General features: G+C 39.5%; 1 protein-coding gene across 1 annotated transcript in view; it reads right to left on the reverse strand.

Moving 5' to 3' along the window:
- LOC136847356 (protein FAM110D-like) overlaps window positions 1-20,000 on the reverse strand; it is a 222,550-nt gene that overhangs the window by 202,159 nt on the left and 391 nt on the right. The gene's annotated exons all lie outside the window — the stretch shown is intronic.

Consider the following 20,000-nt stretch of genomic DNA (forward strand, 5'->3'; position numbering starts at 1 on the left):
CCTGTATGTTTGTCTTCCCTGTCCTGTCTTCCGTTGCCTTTATCTTTTGTCTTCTGTATCCTCTGTGTTCTGTTGTCTTCTGTCTACTTTGTTTTTTGTCTTCGCTGTCTTCTGTTGGCTCATGTCTTTTGTCTTCTGCTGTCTCCTGACTTCCCTGTCTTCTGTCGTCTTCTACTTCTCTGTCTCTTTTGTCTTCTGTCTTATGTTGTCTCCTGAATTCTGTTGTCTTCTGTTGTCTCCTGACTTCTGTTGTCTTGTGACTTCTCTGTGTACTGTGTTCTGTTGTCTCCTGACTTAACTGTCTTCTGTTGTCTTCTGCAAGCCCCTTTAGTAATGCCTACAGTGTACCACGTGAGGTGCACTGACATCACTACCCCCTCTACGGGGCCATCGTATAAAAAACTAAAAAAACTAGTATAAATATTCCACGACTTTCAGGCCCGCCCAGGAATCGAACCCTGAGGTTGTTCTAAATCGACATTCTCTCTCTCTCTCTCTCTCTCTCTCTCTCTCTCTCTTAAGGAAGTTAACAATGAAAAACAAACTTTATACGAACAAAATACAGACAGCACCTATGCCAACCAGCTCTCTCTCTCTCTCTCTCTCTCTCTCTCTCTCTCTCTCTCTCTCTCTCTCTCTCTCTCTCTCGTAACGAAACTTTACGAGAGCAGCTTACCTATAAAAACTCCATTTTGAAGCCCCTGTGCTCATAAACATCCCCTCATCAAAAACATGACCCTCGACCTTGACCTTGTGAAGTATTATATTAAAAACGACATGGTTGCTTTGAACTATCTGTGTGAGAGAGAGAGAGAGAGAGAGAGAGAGAGAGAGAGAGAGAGAGAGAGAGAGAGAGAGTGTGTGTGTGTGTGCTTTCCAGATAATTTTAACATTGTTGTGAGAGAGAGAGAGAGAGAGAGAGAGAGAGAGAGAGAGAGAGAGAGAGAGAGAGAGAGTGCTTTCCAGATAATTTTAACATATTGTTGTGTGAGAGAGAGAGAGAGAGAGAGAGAGAGAGAGAGAGAGAGAGAGAGAGAGAGAGTGCTTTCCAGATAATTTTAACATATTGTTGTGAGAGAGAGAGAGAGAGAGAGAGAGAGAGAGAGAGAGAGAGAGAGTGCTTTCCAGATAATTTTAACATATTGTTGTGAGAGTGCTTTCCAGATAATTTTAACATATTGTTGTGAGCACTGGGACGTATGAGGTCATTCAACGCTAAAAGGGAATTGTTTGCTTAATCACCCACATCTGCCAATGTCGCGCCCCCCCATATCTCTCTCTCTCTCTCTCTCTCTCTCTCTCTCTCTCTCTCTCTCTCTCTCTCTCTCTCTCTCTCCCTGGCAGCATCTTTGTCAAGACAGACAATACCGCGCATGACCAAACAACTACTTCAGGAACGTGACCGACTTCATATGAAAAAAACCAAAGGAATTTCCGGCGGCCAGATTTCAGCACAGGTAGTCTGGATCACCTGGCTGGAAGGGAGGGAGAGACCGGGGGAGGAGGAGGAGGAGGAGGTAGAATTATTATTATTATTATTATTATTATTATTATTATTATTATTATTATTATTATTACAGTAAACTGTAGCCTACATGAAATACATATTTTCATATGGTCTCAAGCTGATTAATAATAATAATAATAATAATAATAATAATTATTATTATTATTATTATTATTATTATTATTATTATTATTCTGTATCTGCGTAATAATAATAATAATAATAATAATAATAATAAAAATAATAATATTTTTTCACATTATTATTATTATTATTATTAGTAACCAATCCTTCTGCACTTACTTTCCCTTGTAGGGAGGAATAGGCATATATGAGTTACATTAGAGGTTCTCTCTCTCTCTCTCTCTCTCTCTCTCTCTCTCTCTCTCTCTCAGAACAAATCTATTTCAAACAATACGATTCCACTGACGTATAAACAAAATCACCCGAACTATCCGGGCGAGCGTAATCTTATCATGATCCCAAATGGTAAGAAATGTATTGTTCTTTCTGAAGAGAGATTTTACTCGGTTACTTCGAATGACTAAGCCACTATTTATACGTTCGTAATAACGATCCCACCGGACTTCTTCAAATTTGGCAGCACTCTTAGGACTGACAAAGTCTTCGACCAACTCGGAGACAGATGGGAGAGAGAAACAGAGAGAGAGAGAGAGAGAAATAGAGAGAAAGATTGACTTGCAAATAAAGTAATTGGCGAGGTGGGGACGAGTAAACGCGACCGCGCGCTGTCGCTTTCAAGGTCACAAGCATAACAAACAATTTGTGCACAGTGTGCTTGCGGGAAGCAAGAAGAAGAAGAAGAAGAAGAAGAAGAAGAAGAAGAAGAAGAAGAAGAAGAAAGAGAAGCAGCGCGCCCGTGATTTCAAGTAATTGAGACGCCTACGAGTTATAGGAGCGTTCAGGCACTCGCAGATGTGATTGACAGAATGTCTTCACTACGATACGAATCGCCGTCTAGAGGAAACAACTGAGGGTTGAGGAAAGAAAAATGGAAGAAAGAGAATATGAACGGATGTACAGTAAAAGGAATGGAAGGGGTTGCAGCTAGGGGCCTAAGGGACGCTGCACAGAACCTTAGGTAATGCCTGCAGTTCACTGAATTGTGAGGTGCACTGACGGTGCTCCCCCCATACCCACATACCCGACGGGGAACGTGATAGGAGGAGAGACAGGTACCCTAATTGACTAGGCTGCTGCAGAGATTAGGATAAGACGAAAGCAATTATACGACGGGCAATTACTTTTAAACAAGCGACATCTGCAGTCATGCTTTGCTTGCGCGCGCATGAGCAAACTCCCTCACCAACTGCTGATGTTATTACTCTCTCTCTCTCTCTCTCTCTCTCTCTCTCTATAAAATTCCTCTACTTCGCGAAGCTGTGTAACATATATCTGGTTACCAGTTAATTGTCTTGCGTCGTTGCAGGAGAGAGAGAGAGAGAGAGAGAGAGAGAGAGAGAGAGAGAGAGAGAGAGAGAGAGTGAGTATTAACGGATGCGCGTGTATTAGTGTTTTCCAGGTAAAAAAAAAATAAAAAAACCAATGGCCTCGACGAGGTGATCCTCACCTTTGCTTAGGGTAAAACTATTCTCTCTCTCTCTCTCTCTCTCTCTCTCTCTCTCTCTCTCTCTCTCTCTCTCTCTGTGTGTGTAACTGAAACCCATTCACACCCAAACCTTAATCAAAGGATCAGGTTCCACTGGCAATGGTCTATCGCCGATGGAAGAGAGGTTACTCAAACCCACAACGAATTCTGACGACAGACAGTTTGTTGTTGTTGCAGGAACCCCAAAGGTTTATTGCAAGATTCGTTGCGGTTTATCTTTAGCCTGATTGCGTGACAATGCATGCAACTGCACGTACACGCATATATATATATATATATATATATATATATATATATATATATATATATATATATATATATATATATATATATATATATATACACATGTATATATATACATATATATATATATATATATATATATATATATATATATATATATATATATACTGTATACATGTAAGTGTAAGAGGGTAAAGTTTCAAATTATTGGAAATGAACACCATTATATTCTTTGGAAGCTTGAATTTCAAGTCAGCTGTTTTGTTCTATTGAATAGGGTTAATCTTCTGAACAATAATAATAATAATAATAATAATAATAATAATAATAATAATAATAATAATAATAATAACATTGTTGCGCAATCACAAAACCTCAAAAGTTCAAGCGAAGATGCAACGCAGTACTACCCTAAAGCAATTCACCTTGTAAAACATATCGATATATTAATTGTTTTATCTACTTATTCATCAACACATTAATTTATCTTTTGATCTGATCTTAAGGAATTTAGGCTGTCAAGCCAAGCACTGAGGCACTTTCGGTCATTCAGTGCTTAAGAGAGTGAAAAGATTGAGTTGGAATGGCTGGACAGCAAGATTTAAAGAGAGCCAGTGAATTAATGAGATGAAGTTTCAGTAAGAAATACCAGTCAGAGAGGTTGGACAGCCAGACTGAAGAAAGGCAGCGGGAATGGAGGTCATGTTAAAGGAGAGAGAGAGAGAGAGAGAGAGAGAGAGAGAGAGAGAGAGAGAGAGAGAGAGAGAGAGAGAGAGACTGACTTAGGAAAAACAGTGTAGGTGCAGCTATGGGCCTGAGGGACGCTGCAAACATCCTTTAGTAATGCCTACAGTGCACCGTATTCAAAGGGGTTTCCAGGTCAAGGACTCTGCAATGACTTGACAACAAGACATTCTGATAGGCCAGAAGTATTCTGACGAGTGGGAGGTCAGACTGAAGAATGGATTCTGCCCAGGAGGAGGAAACGAACGAGAAAAATAAAGGAGGCAAGAGACTCGTAGGACGAATGTATATCCGTTTATTGATTATTATTGGGTTTCTCCTTTTATTCTCGACTTTATAATTAAGGTGCCATATCGTTTTTATTTTTTGTTAACACTTTTCATATCCCCTGTGGCTCCAAAAAGACAAGGTAATTGATGCCATTATGATATTTTTTCGCGTTTTTTGCATATAGGTATATATATAATAAATAAATAAAAACATATATACGGTATACATAAACATGACCCCTTGTTCGTTCTCTCTATCCCTCCCTCCCTTTGTCACGCCTTTCCAATATTCCATTGATATTCGGCAGCGGTGACAGAGAGGCCCTATTGACAAACTCCCCCCTCCCCGCCACCTTTGAACTCTCTCGCTCTCTCTCTCTCTCTCTCTCTCTCTCTCTCTCTCTCTCTCTCTCTCTCTCTCTCTCTCTCTCTCTCCGAGTTGTCAGTATATAATATTTTCCTAATAGTTTGACAGCCTGTGGCCGGCTTAAGCAAAAACAGAAAATGTGAATAATTTTTTTAGGCGTTTCAATGTCATGCAGCTTCAGAGAGAGAGAGAGAGAGAGAGAGAGAGAGAGAGAGAGAGAGAGAGAGAGAGAGAGAGAGAGAGAGAGAGATTTTAAGAAACAGCACCTACACAGTTCCTCTCTCTCTCTCTCTCTCTCTCTCTCTCACTAGAGAGATAGAGAGAGCGAGAGATTTAGGAAATATCCCTATACAGTTGCCTTCCTTGTGTGTGTGTGAAAGAGAGAGAGAGAGAGAGAGAGAGAGAGAGAGAGAGAGAGAGAGAGAGAGAGAGAGAGAGAGAGAGAGAAATGTGATCCGCTCATTCTGACTGACCGCAGCTTTTATAGTATAAAGTTACGCGGATCTTTTACACGCAGTTTTTTAGACCCAGAGAGGTCTAATGGAAGACAAGACTCTTTTTGAGAAGAACAAGGTATTCTGACCATTGTACTTACGAGAAACAGGGTCGTCTGACCTTCATGTGAAAGTGGAATAAGGTTATCTGTAAGCAGAACAAGGTCATCTGACCTTTATATATAAGCAGAACATGGTCGTCTGACCTTTATACATAAGCAGAACAAGGTCATCCGACTTTATATCTAAGTAGAACATGGTCGTCTGACCTTTATACATAAGCAGAACAAAGTTGTCTGACCTTTATTCATAACCAGAATATGGTCATCTCACCTTTGTACGTAAGCAGAACAAGGTATCTAACCTTAATACATAAGCAGAACAAGGTCATCTGACCTTTAAACAAAAGCAGAACAAAGTCGTCTCACCTTTGTATGTAAGCAGAACAAGGTAATCTGACCTTTAAACGAAAGTAGAACAAAGTCGTCTCACCTTTGTATGCAAGCAGAATAAGGTCAACTGACCTTTAAATGTAAGCAGAACAAGGTCAACTGACCTTTAAACGTAAGCAGAATAAGGTCGTCTGACCTTTAAACATAAGCAGAACAAGGTCTTCTGACCTTTATATGTAAGCAGAACAAGGCTGCCTGACCTTTATCATAAGCAGAATGCATCTCACCTTTATACATAAGCAGAACGAGGTCTCTGACCTTTATACATACACAGAACAAGTCTGTCTGACCTTTATCATAAGCAGAACAAAGTCATCTCACCTTCATATGTAAGCAGAAGGAGGTCGTCTAACCCTGATACATGAGCAGAACAAGGTTGTCTGACCTTGATACATAAACAGAACAAGGTCGTCTCACCTTTAAACGTAAGCAGAACAAGGGCGTCTCGCCTGTATACATAAGCAGAACAAGGCCATCTGACCTTTATACATATGCAGAACAAGGTTGTCTGACCTTTATATGCAAGCTGAACAATGTTGTCTGACCTTTAAACAAAGCATAATAAGGTCGTCTGACCTTTATATAAAATAGAACAAGGTCATCTGACCTTGATATGAAGCAAAACATGGTGTCTGACCTTTATACAAAGTAGGACAAGGTCTCTCACCTTTATATATAAGCAGAACAAAGTGGTCTGACCTTTATACAAAGCAGAATAATGTCGTCTGACCTTTATACATAAGCAGTACAAGTTCGTATCACTTTTATACATAAGCAGAACAAGGTCATCTCACCTTTAATGTAAGCAGGAGAAGGCCGTCTGATCTTTCTACATAGCCTAAGCAGAGCAAGGTCGTATAACCTTCATACAGAGATGGAGCAAGCTCATCTGACCTTCATACATAAGAGGAGCAAGGTCACCTGACCTTCATATATAGGCAGAGTAAGGTCGACTGACCTTCACACGTAAGCGGCACAAGATTGTCTGACCTTTATGTATAGGCAGAACAAGGTCATCTGACCTTCATACATAAGCAGAACAAGGTCATCTGCCCTTCATACATAAGCAGAACAAGGGTCATAAGCAGAACAAGGTCATCCTTCATAAGCAGAACAAGGTCATCTGACATAAGCAGAACAAGGTCATCTGACCTTCATACATAAGCAGAACAAGGTCATCTGACCTTCATACATAAGCAGAACAAGGTCATCTGACCTTCATACATAAGCAGAACAAGGTCATCTGACCTTCATACATAAGCAGAACAAGGTCATCTGACCTTCATACATAAGTAGGAAAAGGTCATCTGACCTTCATATATAGGCAGAACAAGGTCATCTGACCTTCATACATAAGCAGAACAGTCATCTGACCTTCATATATAGGCAGAACAAGGTCGTCTGACCTTCACATATAGATGGTACAAGGTCATATGACCTTCATACATAAGCAGAACAAGGTTGTCTGACCTTCATATATAGCCAGAGCAAGGTCGTCTGACCTTCATACATAAGCAGAACAAGGTCATCTGACCTTTATATATGGGCAGAACAAGGTCATCTGACCTTCATACATAAGTAGAAAAAGGTCATCTGACCTTCATATATAGGCAGAAGAAGGTCATCTGACCTTCAGGCAGAACAAAGTCGTCTGACCTTCATATATAAGTGGAACAAGGTCATCTGACCTTCACATATAGATGGAACAAGGTCATACGACCCTCATATATACGTAGGTGGAACACGGGTCATCTGACCTTCATGAGTAAGGGGAACAAGGCCGTGTGACCTTCGTACGTAAGCGGAACAAACGTTTGTTTTACATGTAATCGTAGTAACCACAATGCCCTCTTAACTTCTTGACTTCGTCACTTTTTGGATACGCTGGTCACTACGAAGCCTAAGAACCAAATGAAGGATCAAATGGAGAAATTCTGAAGTCCGGTTCTCTATTTGGATCTTAGCCTTAATGGTGAAGAAATGGAGAAATTAAGAGGGCATTGTGGTTATTAACAAATACATACATTATCTGGTAAAAAAAATGACCAGTAGATTCTAAATATGCATGTTTGTTAAACAGTCTAGTTACGATAGAGAGAGAGAGAGAGAGAGAGAGAGAGAGAGAGAGAGAGAGAGAGAGAGAGAGAGAGAGAGAGAGAGAGAGTCATAGACTAATCGCTGCAGCTTCACCGTGGGAAATATGTCCTGGTCCTCTCCCCTTACTTTTTTTTTTGGAAGGGGGGAGGGAGCAACAAGGGCTCACTCTAGGTATCGACCCCTTTCCCTGTCCCACCCAATCACACGAAAATGTTGGAGACGAAATCAATAATTATTTTTAATATAGCGAGAGAGAGAGAAAGAAATATATATAAAATATACTCCTTCCTGGTACAGGTTTCAAACCCGTCCTGGATAATCAAGTCTTCTTCAATTTCCCGTTTCGTATTTCAAGGGTATCCTTGGTAAGAGTACCTTAAAATGGCAAGAATTGGAAAAATCAAGTAATTCGTCAATGTCATTCCAACAAGTTGTTCTGGTGACAGTAACCAATAAATACGACGATATTTATATAAACAATGACTAATTCTGGTTAAATTGACCAATAAATACTATATTTTTATATACATATCAATTCTAAGTCACTGAATTACAAAGAGAAATAATCTGTTAAGATTAAATTACTAATGATAAAATACTTATCACAGCTTGCTGTATAGTAAGTGATCAACCCTGGGAATAATAATAATAATAATAATAATAATAATAATAATAATAATAATAATGAGTCTGAAAGTGTTGCCATATCTGTGAATAATAATAATCAAAATAATAATAATAATAATAATAATAATAATAATAATAATTATTATTATTATTATTATTATTATTATTATTATTATTATTATTCTGCATGTGTTGCCACATCCCTGGTCATGAAAACCAGAGAGAGAGAGAGAGAGAGAGAGAGAGAGAGAGAGAGAGAGAGAGAGAGAGAGAGGCCCCTTTCCTCCCCAGCCTCTTCTAAACAGGAATGACGAAGAGTGACTGGGGAGCGGACGAGGATACGATAATAACCAAAAGAGGGAAGAAGAAAATAGAAAAAATCATATTAAAGAAGACATAACAAGAAAGCCAAAACAAAGATAAAGAAAGCTCACTCACTTCTGGGAAGGAGAGTGTGAGAGGGGGGATGGAGGGGGTGGCTATGGGGACAGGAAGGGAAAAGGTGGGGTGAGAGGGGTGGGCCACCATCACACACACACATCCCCCCCCCTCCCCACACCTACCTCCCAAATCAGCTTGGCCGCAGTCCAAAATAACAGAGGCAGCAGAAGCCTCAATAGTCGTAATGGTGAGTTCAAGGTTCCTCCATTTTTCTATTTTATAAATTGATTTTTGCATCAAAACATCTCTCTCCTTCTTTCCTTATTCCTTCCTGATCTCCTCGCTTATCCTTCTTCCTTATTCATTTATAATTGTCCTCTCTTAATCTTCTACCTCATTCCTTGCACACAGCTTTTCTTTCCCTTTTTCCAGAAGATAATATCTGTCTTCTGCTTCTATCCCCTGTTCCTTCTTAATCTCTTCTCTTGCCCTTCTTACTTACTCCTTTTTTAATTATCTACCCTTATTCTTCCTCTTTCTTTCATATGTACCCTTATTCTTCCTCTTTCTTTCATATGTCTGCTATGTCCCCCTTTTCCAAATGGAAATATTTTCTGTCCCAAATAAATTCATAAATGACATATTTTATATTGAAGGTAGCCTAAACAACGCAATAGCATCTGCTAGGATTGACAGATTCCACCTGCTGGACCACAGACCAAAATCCACTGGATTGGTCTTTGGTCTAGGACAATTTTTCATAACTAACCAAAGTCCACTGGATTGGTCTTAGGTCTGTGGATATTTTTTCATCACGGACCAAAATCTACTGGACTGGTTTTGGTCCATGGGCAATTTTTCATCACTGACCAAAATCTACTTGAACTGGTTTTGGGTCTGTGGGAAATTTTTCATCACATAAAAAATTCTTCAGGATTGGGCTTTGATCCGTGCACAATTTTTCATCATCAACCAAAATCTACTGGACTGGCCTTTGGATAATATTTCAGCACTAACCAAAATCTACTGGATTGGCCTGTGGACAATTTTTCAACACTAACCAAAATCTACTGGTTTGGTCTTTGGTCAACAATTCAGCACTAACCAAAATCTACTAGATTGGTCTTTGGACAACAATTCATCACTAACTAAAATCTACTGGATTGGTCTCAGGTCCGTGGGCAATATTGCATCACCAACCAAAATATTCGGGATTGGCCTTAGGTCTGTGGACTTTTCATCAAACTGCATCAGAATCCCAAGGTCCAGAGCAGGCCTCTTATTCCTTTCCATATCTTGCCAGCAACACGGGCAGCCTCTGAACAACGGCTCATGCTGGCATAAGCCAGATCAATCTCAATCAACCAGCCAAAAAACACTTGTCAGGAGAAGAGGAGGAGTAAGGTGAAAGTTTCACTCTAATTTAAAGACCTTGTTAAAATTCATACAATAATTCATTACTATTACTCATTATCTTTCATTTTCACGCCATAAACACAGAAGGAGCTCTCACAATCAATCAAAATAAGCAGTGACTCATCACAAAGGAAAGCTGTGCATTTTCGAGTATTGCCATCATCTTCTCCAGGCTCCTTCGTCCTCTTTCCCCCCACACCCCACTCCTCCAGGAGGGAGTGGAGAGGACCCACCCACATCCTCCGTACCTCCTCTTTTGAGTCAAGTCGTTCTCCTCCTCCTCCTCCTCCTCGAAATCGTCCTTCTCCTAGGGGCGAGTCGTCCTAGACATTAGCCAGGAAGTTAAGGACGACCTCAGACTGTGGAGTGCTCCATTAGCGATGCCTAACGAAGTGCAAACACTCCAACTCCTACTCCACCTCCTCCTCCTCTTCCTCAATACCCTTTACCTCCTCCTCCACTCTCTCTCTCTCTCTCTCTCTCTCTCTCTCTCTCTCTCTCTCTCTCTCTCTCTCTCTCTCAGCTCAGAGGAGCTCTCTCTTTTTCTTTCGAGAAGGAAACAAGGCTTCTATCTCAAGTCGCAATTTCGGGATTAAAATTTGGGCAAATTGTTCCAAAAGAAATGAGAGGAAATTAAACCAAATAGTGTTGTAGTAATAATAATAATATTAGTTTGTTATAATAATAATAATAATAATAATAATAATAATAATAATAATAATAATAATAATAATAATAATAATAATAATAATAATAATAATAATAATAACTCACTCTTTTGGGATGAGGCTGCTAGCCCTGTCCAACACCCTTGCCCCTCTCCACCCTGGGTGCGATTCACCACAGTTGGTTAACTACCAGGTACATAATTCACTGCTTAGGTCTACCAAGGTTAATTTATAAAAAATATGCATAAAAAAATATAAGTGTGAAATCTTCAAGATATTTAGATACGAGAGAGAGAGAGAGAGAGAGAGAGAGAGAGAGAGAGAGAGAGAGAGAGAGAGAGAGAGATTACTTCTCACGGCCTTACCGTGCGTGGATTAAGACAATATTGGCATTAGCTATCAAAAGAAGTGACGTCAGGTCTGACTGCTGCAATCAGAATTGCAAAGAGAGAGAGAGAGAGAGAGAGAGAGAGAGAGAGAGAGAGAGAGAGAGAGAGACTTTAAGCAAAATGCCCTTAGGCAGTTGCTTTCCTTTTGAGAGAGAGAGAGAGAGAGAGAGAGAGAGAGAGAGAGAGAGAGAGAGAGAGGTTTAGAAGACTGCCCCTATACAGTTGCTTTCTTTGAGAGAGAGAGAGAGAGAGAGAGAGAGGCTTTTACCAAACTATCCCTTTGCAGTTAAAGCGAGAGAGAGAGATTCCTTCATCAAATTGCTCCTCTGCAGGTGCTTGCCTTGAGACAGCTATAGAGAGAGAGAGAGAGAGAGAGAGAGAGAGAGAGAGAGAGAGAGAGAGAGAGAGAGATACAACTCACATCAGGATCAAACCGAAACACAATATTATCCCCAGGAGCTATTCGAAGTCACGGATGCCTTAAGAGCCTCCGACCTGCTTGTTGTGTTTACTCAATCAAAGCCAAAGGAAGGAAGAAGAAGAAGAAGAATCTCGAGCAGATTCTCCTTCAGACACAGAGACATCAAAAGATAAACAGACGGATGTTTTCATTCTCTTTTAGCTCAGACCTGCCATGACTGGCCCAGCGACATCTTTGAAAGAGGCCACTCCACGCGGGTAAGTCTAGAAAAAAAATTTTATTTATATTTTTATGGAATCTGGGCCGTCAAGACAAGCACTGATTAGGGCACTGAGGCATTATCGGCCATTATAAAAGATAAACGGACGAGTGTTTTTATTATATATTAACTCAGACCAACCATGACTCACCCAGAGACATCTTTGAAAGAGGCCACTCATCTCGGATAGGTCTAGAAAGGGGTTTTTATTTATACTTATGAAAGATTTTATGGAATTTTAGGCTGTCCAGCCAAGCACTGGGGTACTTTGGGCCAGTTTCAGAGCTTCAGGCCGGGAAAGATGGAGTTGGATGGAGATGAAGAGCTCGGATAGGTCTAGAAAATAAACTGTTCTGATTTATACTTTGAAAGAGATTTCATGGAATTTTAGGCCATTGGGCCAATCACTGGGGCACTGGTGCACTTTCAGCCAATTTCAGAACTTCAGACAGGGGAAAGAGGGTGTTGGACTGGTTGGATAGCAAGCCAGAGAGAAGCAGAAATGTAGTACGAGGATCTAAAGCCTCTAGATTAGGATAGGTCTAGAAAAAACACTTTGATTTGTACTTCTATCAGATTGTATGAAATTTAGGCTATCAAGCCGAACACGGGCACCGGGGCGCTATTGGCCAATTTAAGGGCTTCAGGCAGCCGATCGAGGATACGGCCTACCCCAGCGCCAAATCAAAGTCCTTCAAAAAGAAGGCATCGTGCTTACCCCATATGAAAAATGGGAAAAAGCACGTTAAACGAAGAAGAAGAAGACAGTGAAAAAGAGGGAGTTAGCGTTATTGGACAGCAAGATGAAGAGCGCCAGAAAATAAAGGAAATGAAGTACATGGGTCTAAAGGTGTAACTTGGGAGAGATCCCCGCAAACAGACTAAAGAGTAATAGTTAGAGATGTTGGAAAGCAAGATTCGAGAGGTAAAGTAAAAGGCTAAAGAGTGGGTGCTCCTGCTGGCCCAAGGGACGCTTCAGACACCCTTTAGTAATGCTTACAGTACACCACGTGAGATGCAATAAAAGGCTGTCTCTATACAAGCCTCTACCAAGGCTGATCAGTACACCAATTAGCATCTACATTTCCCATCTCTCCCATATTTTAAACGTTTGTTGCCATTAACGAGGTCCGGTTCGAGTCAAATTTCTGTGTAATCCAGAAAAAAATTTTCGTCTTCTTTTGAAAATTATGAGGAATGAAAGTCATTGTTTAATCACTTTCTTTATGGAACCTTGAAATAACTGAAGTCTAACCTGAAGGAATAAAGGAAAGTCTAACAGACATAAAAGTCTAACAGCCACTGAATATTAAAAAAAAATATATATTGCCTTATTACAAAAGGTGTTTAAACATGACGGTAGTTAAAATCTGCTAGAGAGAGAGAGAGAGAGAGAGAGAGAGATTTTCAGAAAATTTTCCTTAACAGCTGCTGAGAGAGAGAGAGAGAGAGAGAGAGAGAGAGAGAGAGAGAGAGAGAGAGAGAGAGAGAGAGAGAGAGAGAGATTTTCAGAAAATTTTCCTTATACAGCTGCTGAGAGAGAGAGAGAGAGAGAGAGAGAGTTTCATAAAACACTCCTTATACAACTGCTTTGAGAGAGAGAGAGAGAGAGAGAGAGAGAGAGAGAGAGAGAGAGAGAGAGAGAGAGAGAGAGAGAGAGACTTTCAGAAAACTTTCCTTATACAGCTGCTTTGAGAGAGAGAGAGAGAGAGAGAGAGAGAGAGAGAGAGAGAGAGAGAGAGAGAGAGAAAATCACGGAGTACGTCTACGCTACCAGTTTCTCAGCAACAGTAAACAAGAGGAAGTGCCAATTTGCAACAGATCTATCCCTTCCTGTCACGAGAGAGAGAGAGGTCACGATACATACTGTAAGCTCACGTGAAACAAGGGCGCAGTTACTTTTTAGCCTTCAACCAGAAGAGTTGGGATGGGGTAATGCGCCAGTTAAGCGTGAGAATTCTCCCGAGATTTACTAAATGAAACTAAGCTCTGAAGCACGAAGCTTTTACCTCAAGGGGGCAGGGGGAGAAGGCCACCCCATTTGCGCACCCAAAATCCTGAGGGGGAACAAAAGAATGACACTTGATCGGAGACTATTTTTCGTAAAATTTGACTTTGAAACAGCCTTTTTATGACTTAGAAATAGCGCTATTTGTTCCCAACCTGGGAACCCAAAATTTCTCCAAAAAGGAGACATTTTGAGTGACACCTGGAAGCTGCAAGCTCAAGGACTATGTAAGATTTTAATAACCAAAACAACCAGAATTATGATTATTATAGACATTATTGTTGATTTAAGTCATTATAGTTCAATTCATATAGTTGGGATTTGAGTAGTTTAACACTGATATGAAAACCAAAAGAGCCACCATTTCTTGCAGCTGAAATAGGCCTGAGATGAACAGTGCCATATTTCTGTTTTACAGTTGGAGCTATGGACGGCTTCCTTAACCAAAACAATAAAAAATTATGTTTATTATTGACATTAATGTTGATTTGAGTCACTATAGTTCATTTTGTATAGCTGGGATTTTGAGTAGGCTAACTCGACACTAAAACCAAAGAAGCTATCATTTCTTGCAGCAGAAATAGGCCTAAGCTGACTTAGTACCATTTCTCATGTTTTACAATTGGAACTATGACTAAATATGACCTCACTATGTCCTCCAAAACTGTACAGGGCTAATTTCACTTTCCAGGTAGTACCAGCAAACCTCAGTTCCCAACTGCCACCAGAGCAAGAAGAGGTAAAACCCTGTTGCGACTCAACCAGGTGATGTTCAGCAGGAACTGCCTCTGTTGTCAATGCTGTAGGTTGTCAGACAGCTTCACTCAATGTTCCAGTCATTCAACTTTCCAATAAGACAAATTCAGCCATTCCAGGGTTAGCTGGAAGAGTCATATGCATGATAACTGATAACTAAGAAATGAAGTTATGCACCTCACGGGGTGCATTATATGCATTGCTAAAGGTTCTCTGCAGCGTCCCTTCGGGCCCTAGCTGCAACCCCTTTCATTGCTTTTACTGCACCTCCATTCATAATATCTTTCTTCCAGCTTGCTATTCACCGTCTCTTAATAACTGTTTCGTAATGCAGCTGCGAGGTTTTCCTCCTGTTACAACTTTCAAACCTACCTATTCTCAATTTCCTTTCCAGCGCTGAATGACCCCACAGGTCCCAGCGCTTGGCCTCCGGCCTAAATTGTATATATTCTATACTAAGTGAATGGAATACCTTGGTAAGAATATAATGTATATTTAGGCATTAGACTCTGGTCTGGTATTCTTGCTGAAGAACAACCAGACCTATCCACTCCACTAGCAATGATGGCTATGTTGGCATTGCTACCGCTCCCCCCCCCCCACAAAAAAAGCAGTAACCATAGTAATCATTAAACAATGGCTTGCATTTTCAGATGTAGATTAAATAATACTTTAATTCTGGACAGCTACCTACAACCAGTTTTTTTTTTTGCAATTGCAAATTCTGTTCAGTGGTGCTGGCCAGACACCCTAAGGACAACAGTACCAGAAACTGCATAGGTCTATAGCGACCTCTTTGAATGTAGCTGCAAAAGCAGGAACCCATTTGCCAAAGGTAATGCAAATGTTCTCAGCAACTGATGGTTAGCCTAGCTCAGGAAGTCGTTCACGTGGGGCTTCTTGTGTTCTGAAGCGCAGTATGACCTCGAAGACAATTTTGTTCTCTTTCTTGAAATGTGACATCAGTTTCCTCGCATATTACATCAATGAGTATCTAGAAAAATATCCAGAACTGACTGATCGTGAAGTAACTCTAATGATATGACGTATTCCAACAGCAAATTTACATACGTAGAAAAGTTAACTCATTTCAAGAAAAGTCAACTCATTTCCAGTATGTTTTAACAAGTTTGTCATATATGTGTTTTCATGAAGAAAATATGAATTTTTATACATATTTTAGAGAAAGTACCCCTTTTACAATGAGTTTGTAATTATTAATCAACCGTAATGGCAAACTCGGTGCTTTTAACCACAGCAAACCATTTTGTCTTAAGCAATTTTACTATACAAAACTTTTAAAACCGCTTTATCCTGCCATAGTACCTAACTTGTCTGTCAATCTGTAAAATTTAAATCATTAATAATATTCTTGACCACCACAGTCATCAAAACCATATAGGTCTACGATTACGCAAGCTTCCTGGAGGGACGTCCACAAAGAGAGAGAGAGAGAGAGAGAGAGAGAGAGAGAGAGAGAGAGAGAGAGAGAGGTAACTAACAGACCCAAGCGGACCACACAGTAACCCGTGACAGACAACACTGAGGCCTAGGTCACTAAAAATCAAACAAAGAATAACTACTGTAGGCGTCCAAGTTGCATTTTCCCAAAATCATCTCAAAGAACTGACACGCAGTATATATAGGCCTAGGTCACAAAACTAAACAAACCATTTTTGCACTCAATGGAGGCTTCAATTATAAATGCATGTATTCGGGGCTCAGAGAGAGAGAGAGAGAGAGAGAGAGAGAGAGAGAGAGAGAGAGAGAGAGAGAAACCAGACGACCAAGTTATATTTCTCACATCGAAGCATTTGAAGGAACAGACACCAAGCATATATAGGCCCAGGTTACAAAACCAAAAAACCCCCTTTGCACTCAACAGAGCTTCAGTTATAAATGCATGTATTCGGGGCTGTGTGTGTGTGTGTGTGTGTGAGAGAGAGAGAGAGGGAGGGGGTACCCCCACCCTAGCCCTGCTCTTTCTCTGAGCTACGCTAAAACAACTGGTTCGGGCCAAATCGCAGGCGACAAAATTCTCTTGGGAAACTGAGTCTATACAATCTCCGTAATCCTCGGGAGGGAGGGGAGGGGGGAAAGGCCACCCATCTCCTCCCCTAAGAAGACCAATCGTAAACTTTATTTTAGGGCATTCGGGCACTTGTTAAGGCGCCCGGTGATCGTGGTATGATTGCTGGAATTAGAGGATGAACTAGGCTTCGTTTGTTCTGCTGGTCTATTGGTCTATTCCTCATTCACTGTGATTCCTATCTCGCTTTCTCTCTCGCTCTCTCCCTGTCGTGTGTATATAGGGAGAGAAAGATACAAGAGAGAGAAAGTTAACACTTTTCAATAAAGACGAGACAGGTACATTTTTCTTCTTAAAATTGAAATCACTGACATATTTCAAAAAGGCTCAGAACAAAAGATCGTAACAAAAATAAAAATTATTTTTGTGACTTATTTGGACCAAATGCGATACTTATCTTTGCAAGTAACTTGTGATAAATAACTTGTAATTTAAAGAGAGGGTGGAGCGTGTTTTTTTAAACTTATAAATAATTCTGGAAAGCTTTTTAACAACAGTCACTATTTTCTATTTATTTATTCATTTTTCTTTTGCTGAACTGGCAAACATCAACTTGATTGTCTACCAAAGGTTTGGCTCAATGCTGTTTCAGCGGCAATTTGCTGTCTCTATAGGCCTATCACAAAACTCAACCAACTGCAAAGTATACGTAATAAGTAGGACTGCATACCAAAAATAAGTCGCCAAAATATTAAAAGGTTTCATTCACAGCGTTCCTGCTGTAATATCACAAAACTTTTCTCTTTTGGCGTATAACGGCATGTGCAAAAAATTTTGACACAAAGGCCCTGTTCTCAGAGCATGTGGAGTGTCTTGGAGATTCCCAAAAGGCCTTTGAGAGACAATGGCCAGGTATGAAAGAGGTATTGTAAACGAGTCTATTCTGGTGATCTCGGGAGAAATGGCAGTCAAGATTTCAAGTGTTTCAGAGGAGCAATGAAGAATTTCCAAGACTTCCGGTACGGAAACAGTAAGAGCTATATTAGACTAAGAGAAAGCACATTGTGTTAGACAAGCCATCCTTCGTGGGGAGGGAGGGGCCTGGAAATATATCCTTCCAGTATCTAGGATCTAAGATGAGGTAACAAGTTCATATAGGACCTCCTACCTCACCTGGAAAGGTACGGAAACAATAAGAACTATAGACTAACAGAGTAGACATTGTTAGGCTAGCCATCCTCCTGGGGAAGGAGCCTGAAAATATACTCTTCCAGTGTCTAGGACCTAGGATGAGGTGACAAGCTCACATAGGACCTCCTGTTTCACCTCAAAACAACAGGTGAAGAAAGGGTAAGGTTTGTATAATGACAAGGTAAGCTATAATTGAATCATCTGATGGGCTGCTCAGTGGGAATCATTAAATCTAAAAAAAATTGGTGTCTGATCTGACTGACTCTGTTTATGAAAATCTGGCTACAGACCCAAGCACTGGGGCACTTTCAGCCATTCAGCACATGACAGTGAAAAGGAGTTGGAGTGGCTGAACAGCAACATGGAAGAAAGGAAGTGGAATGGAGGCAGAGTAAAGGGCTAAAAATGAGGGTGCAGCTAAGGGCCTAAGGGACGCTGCAAACGACCTTCAGTAACGCCTACAGTGCACTACGTACGGGGAAAAAGAATGCTGTTTTCATCTGTGCCTTAATAAACACACTAATCACTAAGACTAAATACCTTCCTATTTTATTTTGATTTTCCTGAGATCATCCAAAATTAATATGAAGCAATAAAAAAATGGCTACCATTTAGTAAATAATGCCAAGTTCCCCCTAAAGATACCAAGACAAATTAAATATTTCCAAACAAGAGCAAATAAATAGGACTGACCTGGTAACCAAAAAACATCGTGAATACATAAAACAAAATGTCTGGACACCAAATGTAACTGAAACGTTATTAGGAACCTGCTATTAATTGGAATAAGCACAGAACTAGGAATATAGGCCTCTCTTGAAAGGACAAACTAAAAAATCGCACCTAGTATTTGAAAAAAACTGCAAAAGTAAAAAGTCAATTTTTAATATTTCTCGACTCTAGTTTTAGGTTTAATACTACTCAGTTTGCTAGGAGTTATAAACATCTCGGCTACAACTGGAATGTGGAATAGTTTAGCTGGTGCAGGTGTGAAATCTTCTGATCCCCAGATATTTATGCGAGAAGCATATTCATTCCTGGTTTGGGTGACGTCTCCTGAATTTCAGGTGTATCGGTTTTATTTTCTATTCCCTCGTATTTATTCATTTATCATCTTTACTTCTGAGAAGCCATACGTTCTGTAACTCTGTCTGTCTGTCTGTCTGTCTGTCTGTCTGTCTGTACTGTCTGTCTGTCTGAATATATATATCTGTCTCTCTCTCTCTCTCTCTCTCTCTCTCTCTCTCTCTCTCTCTGTATGTATGTATTTATGTATATATGTACATATCTATTTATATGAATATATATATACATATATATATATATATATATATATATATATATATATATGATAAGCAACAGGACCATATATATATATATATATATATATATATATATATATATATATATATATATACATCTATATACACAAATTTTCTAACCTGCAAATTAAAATTTCTGCCTCAATTTCAGCATGCATTCTTTTTTATTTCATGGCTTCGTTTCATCCGCCGTTGAACAGCACTGAGGATTAGGTTAATAAGCAGAAAATGGAATTAACTTGTGGGGAGGGGTGGGGATTTGTCTTAATGAAGGGTATATGATCTTTTTTCCAAGATGGGAGAATGGTGGAATTTATCCACCGAATAATGAATTTTTAAAAATATTTGATTTGTCATTTTCAATTTGCATTATTGAACGATTTATATTTTTTAAATAAAAAAATTGGAAAAACTATATATATATATATATATATATATATATATATATATATATATATATATATATATATATTATATATATATATATATATATATATATATATATATATTATATATATATATATATATATAATATATATATATATATATATATATATATATATATATATATATATATATATATATATATATATATATATATATATATATATATATATAAAACACCAAGGCACGACTGTCGTGTACGCAAGACCAAATTCCTTCACTGTCAAACGACTGTCACGTATAAATGCCAAACCATAATCTACCTTTACGAGTCTAATCGTCAGTG

Source organism: Macrobrachium rosenbergii, chromosome 16, assembly GCF_040412425.1.
Source record: "Macrobrachium rosenbergii isolate ZJJX-2024 chromosome 16, ASM4041242v1, whole genome shotgun sequence".
Lineage (NCBI taxonomy): Eukaryota > Metazoa > Arthropoda > Malacostraca > Decapoda > Palaemonidae > Macrobrachium > Macrobrachium rosenbergii.